The following is a 7,572-nucleotide window of genomic DNA, read 5'->3' on the forward strand; positions in this document are numbered from 1 at the left end:
TGTTCATATGTGTGTGTATACATATATGAACAAAACCGTGGGGGCCAATGACTGGCTGCATATGAAGGGCCGTGTAGGCCAAAATTCAAACTCACCTCGCACACACACTACTGAAATCCTCTCACATTCACTACTGAACACCTCACACACACACAACTGAAAATTAACCTCACGCACACACTACTGAAATCCTCTCACATTCACTACTGAAAACCACACACACACATTCCTGAAAAACATTTTACTGAAAGGTTCTCAGTAGGGAATGTGCATGTGTTTCACCTATGTGTGTGTGAGGGGGATTCTTGCTGTAAAGGAAGTCATTGTAATGAAACGGAAGTACCAAACTGCTCTGCAAGTGATCTCTTTGCTAGCCCTGTTAGCTTCATTAGCTCCAGGCTGCTACTCGGACCTGTTTGTTGTGTTGATGCCTGGTGGAGTATTCTTCATTGAAATATCGCACTTATCTTATGGCTCTGCGGTTCAAACAGACCGTCCATGAATGCAGTTTATTCGTTAAGTGAAATTCAATCACTTTATTTATTACTTGTCTTTTTATTCAGCTAACGAGCGAGACGAAGCTACATCTGTGCTAACGTTGCTATCCGTAGCATACAAGTTAAAACATAATAGAGAAGTGTAAAACATTAAGAAGGATTATACTGTAGAACAAAAGGCTTCTCGGTGAGGTTGGTAAAATAAGGTCATGCTTGTACATTAGTTAGTTTGCTAGTTAGGTAACTGTATGCATTGTTATTGTTAATTTAAAATAGCTATGCTCGGCGATGCAGACAGCTAGCGTCACATTAGTGTCGAAGAGCAGAGTACTGTATGAGATTAACCTCACTATAAGATCTGTGTATCTTAAAAATATGAATCTCACATTTCCAGTTGGCTCCAGAAATAACGTTAACGTAGATATTGGAGTTGATTATTGAAGCTTACTGGTTAACGTTCATCATATCAAATGAACGAACCCAAACGTTGTTTTTATTAATATTATTACCAATACTTACTAAGCATTATCATTACACTGGAGAAACCGACTTATGGTGGCAGCAGAACGTGCACATGTAACTTAATGCCTGCATTTAAGGACGATAGCGTAGTCAATGCTTTAGGGACAAGGATATGATTTGTTTAAATATTAGATATGACGGTATGTGTGCTTCTGTGACAATGAAGCTTATTCATTGCATTACATTTGTTGAAGATGTTTGTCTTTTACCCATACGTGTGTGTTACAAATGAATGTGAATATGGCATAGGACAAATATTTAAATTGACTGTCTCATGAAAAACGATTCCAAAATAACAATAAAAAATAAAAAGGACCCCAACTATACAATAATACACAATCCAACTGATAAGTTACAGTAAGGGCTGTGATATCCAGCACTTTTTTTAAGGATAACAAAAAGATTATCACATGACATTTGCATGTAAAAAAAGTCTGTGACCAACACATTGTTACTTTATATATATATATATATATATATATCTGTTTGTTTAAAGTTTCCAGGTGATGCAGACAGAACAGAGGATGCTGACCACGAGAGACAGACCTATTCCTAACATCAGTGAACTTCAGCATGGACTCAAAGGTACAAAGACTCCTTTCATACTGTACAAAGAATCGAGAAACGTTCTGGTTTAAATAGATAAAGTAACAACTATAATCAGCTTTCACATTTCAATGTATTTAAGGCAATTATTATTTTACATTGTGAGAATTACTACCATTTGTCTCTACATATTGTCTGTAAAAGACGTGGTAAAAGTGGTTATTGCAGAGAGACAACCGAGCAGTTGAATATTATTTAATAATAAGATATTTTAATGTTGATTAACTGCAGACTGTCCATTCACAATCTGATTATCTTTGTAGTACAAAGTGATAATAAAAAAAATACATTATTTCTACTGCCGCTAAATAAACAAACCTCTTTCATAAATAACACACTTGCTCTGCAATAATGTCATAGGTTTTATGTTTCTTGTAATTTCTGTTAGGAAAGGACATACCTGAAGGACACAACTGCCTTACCGTTTTCTCAGAGGGGCAAGAATAAAATGAAAAGCTGATATCAGATTAAAGACCAATACAGGACATTCAATAAGAAACTACTCTTTTATTGTCGAGACAAAAGTCAATATGTAATAATATCTGTGAAAAACGGACTGAGAAATAATGATGTGTTTTCGTTTAGAGTATTATTATTATTATTATTATTGTATTGTTCAATACCAAGAGAGGGTATTCGTTTTATTTTGGACCAAGGCTACCTTTCATAAGAGAGCTGTATTGAAATAATATGAATGCCGCTTCTGGTAACACGGCAACATGAGGGGCGTAGTTTGTGATGGCCGGTCTCTTGTTCTCAAAGCCACGGAGGGAGAACCAGGCGACAGTGTGTGTGAGGCTCCGGAGACGCCGTTGGTATGTTTCTCCGGTGTTTATTGTGGTTTATGTACTTGATCTGTTGCCTCACTTTGCGAGAGTGCTGTTGCTGACTACTTTTTACGCAGCGCGGTCTGCCTGTGCTCCGTTTGTTTGCTGTGTAATTTAGACAGCGCAGGTGTTCAGATGAGGTTTTCTCTGGTGCTTGTCTCCAAGGAGAGATAAACACTCTTATTAATTCATTTAAGTTAATGATGTGGTTTTAAAATAACAAGTTATCCTTTTAATTAAAACATGGTTTGTGTTGCTATTATTATTATTATTATTGAGAATGCAGTGAGGCCTGCAAAATGTTTGTAATGTGTGTTTGCATGTGAGCTAACATTTGTTTGTACGTTGTGTTTTGAAGGTTTTCAACCTGATGAATTCTTGGAGCTGTCTTAAATAAATAAAGACAAAAAGAACAACATTTGAGTTGTCCAAGCGTCCTCTGTTGCCCTCCAGCCTCTCAAGTCAGGCTAAATCACTGATACAGGCCAAAACCCTGAAGGACTTGACATTTATTGTGAACACAAAGTCAAACAGGACCATCATTTGTTTGTGACAGCTGTGCCCAGTATGGCTCACAGATGCAGTTAGGGGGTTTCTTCATCAGGCCTGGTCCTCCTCCCAGAGAAAGACCTCTCCACCTCAGTCCTCTCCAGCCAAACCATCTGTCACGCTGAGGTTTCTCCCAAAGTCTCTGCAGCTCTCTGGACTCCACGCCGTTTCAGTTGATCCACACTGTGAATATGAGAGGGGAAAACGTGTGTAATAAATGCTTTAGACAATAAGAAATAGGAAGTTAACTGTTGAGTGGCTCATTCTTTTTTAAATAGACAAAACTATTACTGTATTTCAATATCTCACGTCTGAAAGTTTAATTTAAAAGAAGAAGAGGCCCCAAAAATAAAGATTGGTATATCAATAAATGTAGTTGATTTTGTATTTTTAATTGTTTAAAGTAAAGTAGATTGAACTGGTGCTTAAGAGTTTTAATACAGTCTGGTTGTGGAGGAGGCACACAGGTAAGAGCACTAACTAGCTACCATCACGTAACTAAGCTTAACTTGAATTTATTAAAAGTATAATTAAGTAAAAGCAACAAATCAGTAACTAAAATCATGCAAAAATGTGAATCTTTGCTGGATCCACTATTGAATTTACCACATTATATATTTTTAGAAACCTGAAGGCATTTATAGATTTGTATGCAAGTAATATCCCAAAACTCAATACCTTAGATTCTTATAGAAAGTTTTGCTGAATAGTTTCATGTTCACTTACCTTAAGCAACGTAAAACGTGCAGACCGGGAGCAACAGACGTAGGTTAGCCGGCTAGCTGGAGTACATACATAGGTTAGTCTTATATTTACTTACTGTTAACTAACTAATGCTAACATAACTGTCGGCTAGAAGTACACAGCTTAATCAACCATATTTAACAGGCCATTGTCCAGGGGCGGAGGGTACTGTAGGCTAGGGAAGGCTAAGCCTTCCCAAATATTTTTGTCACTGCATCCTGGTAAAATAAAAATATAATGTATAGTTTGTGTCTTTGACATTTGCGCTTCTATGCAGCCACCTGTGCCCTGTGCACTACGAAGCCAGTTCAACAGACCCTGGATATGTTTGAGTTATCTTAACTAACCCAAACAAACGAGATCTCGCTAAGCGGTCCTATGACGCTGGTTATGAACTCGGTAAATCAAGCCAGGGTTTCTCTCTCCAGCTGAGAGCGCATTCACGTGAAAGGGGCGGGGTTAGCAACATTTGACCAATCACAAACAGGGACAAGTGTACTGACGGTGCAGCGTCATACTTCATTAATGAAAAGTAAACTAATATTACAAATATGAACTTTAACCATCCATGACTTAAACATATAGGATATAAGCCACAGAGTTGCACCTGCAAGGAGAATACAGAACAACTGGTTACAAAATAACTACAGAGTGTTTGAAAGCGTACAACAGTTTTATGATATCACTGCCCCATCGACACTAGTGGATCTGACTTTAATTACATTTGACTCGAGTGTTTCGTCAACGTAATGACACTAAGTGTTGCACGGCCAGATACGGCTCGAGAAGCTGACTCAGATAAGGAAATATTGTGATATTATATGATCGATGATCTGATTGAATGTGATATGAATGATAAGTGCGACACGTCGGAGTCTTCTCTGCATACGGCAGTTTAAACTGTATTTCCTTTATCCTGTAATATGACTTGATAGTTTTAAACTCCGCACATGAGCTCTGATTGGTCAGCAGGCGGTGCTTTAAATGAGTTGAGCTCTTTTCTATAGACGCCAGAGGCGGGCAGCATCAGGTAAAAAAAAGTTATTTAGCCTTCCCAAACCTGAGCCTCACGCGCCGCCTATGCCATTGTCCTCTCAGCCTGAAATATCAATCACTTCAATAAATGGTAAAACAAAAAAAGGAAAGGTTCTGGCTCAATTTCGGCTTAAGTTAGCTCATTGCAGCTGTGCATGTTGCTAGCGGGTTGCTAGGCCACCTCACGAGCTGCGCCAGGTGATGTAAACAAGAACACCTCCATAGACCAGACCGTCTCAGTTTGTAGACCGCTCGGCCCGGGGTAGAGCCTACGGCTGCGGTGCCGTTTCTCTATAAATCCATGCTGAATTGAACCTTCTGTTTCGTTCTTCTTCATCTTCTTTAACTTGCAACCAGACAAGCATTATCGCCACCTACTGTATCACTGCAGCATTGTTCTTTGTTAGTTCCGTTTCATTACAATGACTTCCGTTACAGCAAGAATCCCCCTCTCACACACATAGGTGAAACACATGCACATTCCCTACTAAGAACCTTTCAGTAAAATATTTTCAGTTGCGTGTGTGTGAGGTTAATTTTCGGTAGTGTGTGTGTAAGTATTTCAGTAGTGTGTGTGTGAGGCTTAATTTTCAGTTGTGTGTGTGTGAGGTGTTCAGTAGTGAATGTGAGAGTATTTCAGTAGTGTGTGTGCAAGGCCAGATGTTTTCAGTAGTGTGTGTGTGAGGTTAATTTTCAGTTGCGTGTGTGTGAGGTTAATTTTCAGTAATATGTGTGACGCTTAATTTTCAGTAGTGTGTGTGTGAGGTGTTCAGTAGTAAATGTGAGAGTATTTCAGTAGTGTGTGTGCAAGGCCAGATGTTTTCAGTAGTGTGTGTGAGAGGTGAGTTTGAATTTTGGCCTACACGGCCCCTCATAGCTGCAGCCTAATGGGATCCAACCTTTCTGAAGGGTTTTAGAGACATGATTTTAACTGCTCAAATCATTTTTTTTTTTATTTGAACCCAAAAAATGTAAACCTTTGTTTGCATTGTTTATGATTTTACATGTTGCCAATAAAAAAATTAAATACCCACCAGATCTGCTTTATGAGTTTTTACTGTCTCTGATGATCGAAACGACCAGAAACAATATTTAAGAATGGTACACCTATATGCAATGCTGCCTATTCAGCAATATAGAAATCAATTGAGTGTCAATACTCAACCAAGGTCCCACTACAGGCAGTTATTGGTGACAGTGAAATGAGGCACCACCTGGGGGAACAACCCAACCCATGTCTAGATCTGTCTCTGAACATTTGGTTTGAAGTAGCTCCTCCAAAAGCCCGACATTATACAATCAAACAAATAAACAAAAGGATAATTGTGTCTTATTGTTGAGTAAATAACAGTGTGGTTTAGAAAAGAATACAACATTTGAAGGAAAAACTATGAAACAATACAGATTTCAGTATTCTGAGCCCCTACTCTCCCACTAACTGACGGCAACAAAAGTCCTACATTATTCAATTAAAATAAAGAAGTAAACACAATAAGTTTGGCTTGATATTGAGTAAGAAAAAGGTTGATAAACGCTGTGAGAATGGATCTGCGGAGAGCATTTTGCCGCGATCCCAACTCGAGTTGAAACTCGATGCTTAAGGACCCCCCCCCTTGAGTTGGAAAGTGACGACAGGGACCCTGACATAACGTCAACATAGGCCGAGTTGGGAGTGAGAATGTGTTGGATCTGTCTAGTAGTGGCTCTTTTTCTAAGCCCAGCGTTTCCTGGAGTAGTTTAGCTACAAAGTCTGTTGGGTTCTTCCCAGCCTCCCCGTTTTTCTTGTATCCCGGTGATTGCACCTCCTAGACCGCGCCTCCAGGTCCTCATTCCTGTCAGAGAAGATTTTCATGTCCTTTTTTAGCTGCTGCACGTCTCGTTCGAGAGTGGTAACGAGTTCCGAGTGATCATTAGCAGCAGTACCCAGGCTTTCGACCCGGTCCTCCAAAGCCTTGGTGCGGCTGCTGACGCGGTCAACGGCGGAACTCAGCTCGTCCCTCAGCTCGTCCCTCAGTTGGCTTATTTCACGTCGTAATTCTTTAGACTGCATCTCGGCGTTGTCATCAATTTTTTTCAGCTGGTCTTCTCTGAGAGATTGAATGGCCTGTAGAATGGCGGCCTCATCACCTCTTGCTGCACTAGCGGCTTTAGCCGGGCTAGCACTATTAGCACTATTAGCTTTCGGATCTGGCGCAGCAGACGCCTTTTTGCGAGAGGAAGACGACATATTCCAAATGAAACTGTCGGGCGGAGGCAAGGAAGAACAGCTTAGATTAAAGTTACTTGAATATAGTGTAGAAGGTAGTTGCCTATTATAGATATTCTGATTCTGGCGAGGATCTCGAGAAATGCGACCTCACATGGCTCTGCTCAGACCGGAAGTCGGATGAAAGCTCTTTAATGGTCACACATGCAGAGCACACAGCACACACAGTGACATTTGTTCTCTGCTTTTAATCCATCCTAGTACCAGGAGTCTAGTACTAGGAGCAGTGGGCAGCTATTGTACAGCGCCCGGGGAGCAATGGGAGTGAGAGGGGAAGGGGGATGTCTCAGGGTTTCCCACACATAGACTTTACTTGGGACTTACAGACCGGTTACATATTCATACATTTCCAATGTATAGGGTTTTGTGTGCAAATGGCAGTTGATATTCACTCTTTAAACTCAGTATTTTTGTTGATTCTATTTTCAGTACTCTGACCCAGTTTCCCCAACAAGCTTCACTCCATCTGTATTCAAATTGGAGTAGAGTACTGATATGCCTCAGTAATATTATATTTGCAACAGGA

General features: G+C 39.9%; 1 long non-coding RNA gene across 1 annotated transcript; it reads left to right on the forward strand.

Annotated features, from left to right (window-relative positions):
* The first annotated feature begins 1,520 nt into the window (after positions 1-1,520).
* Positions 1,521-2,850, forward strand: LOC117538315. Its single transcript, XR_004567836.1, has 2 exons — positions 1,521-1,604; positions 2,014-2,850. It is a non-coding gene; the product is annotated as an uncharacterized LOC117538315 (long non-coding RNA).
* Positions 2,851-7,572: the final 4,722 nt, after the last annotated feature.

Source organism: Gymnodraco acuticeps, unplaced genomic scaffold (assembly GCF_902827175.1).
Source record: "Gymnodraco acuticeps unplaced genomic scaffold, fGymAcu1.1, whole genome shotgun sequence".
Taxonomy (NCBI): Eukaryota; Metazoa; Chordata; class Actinopteri; order Perciformes; family Bathydraconidae; genus Gymnodraco; species Gymnodraco acuticeps.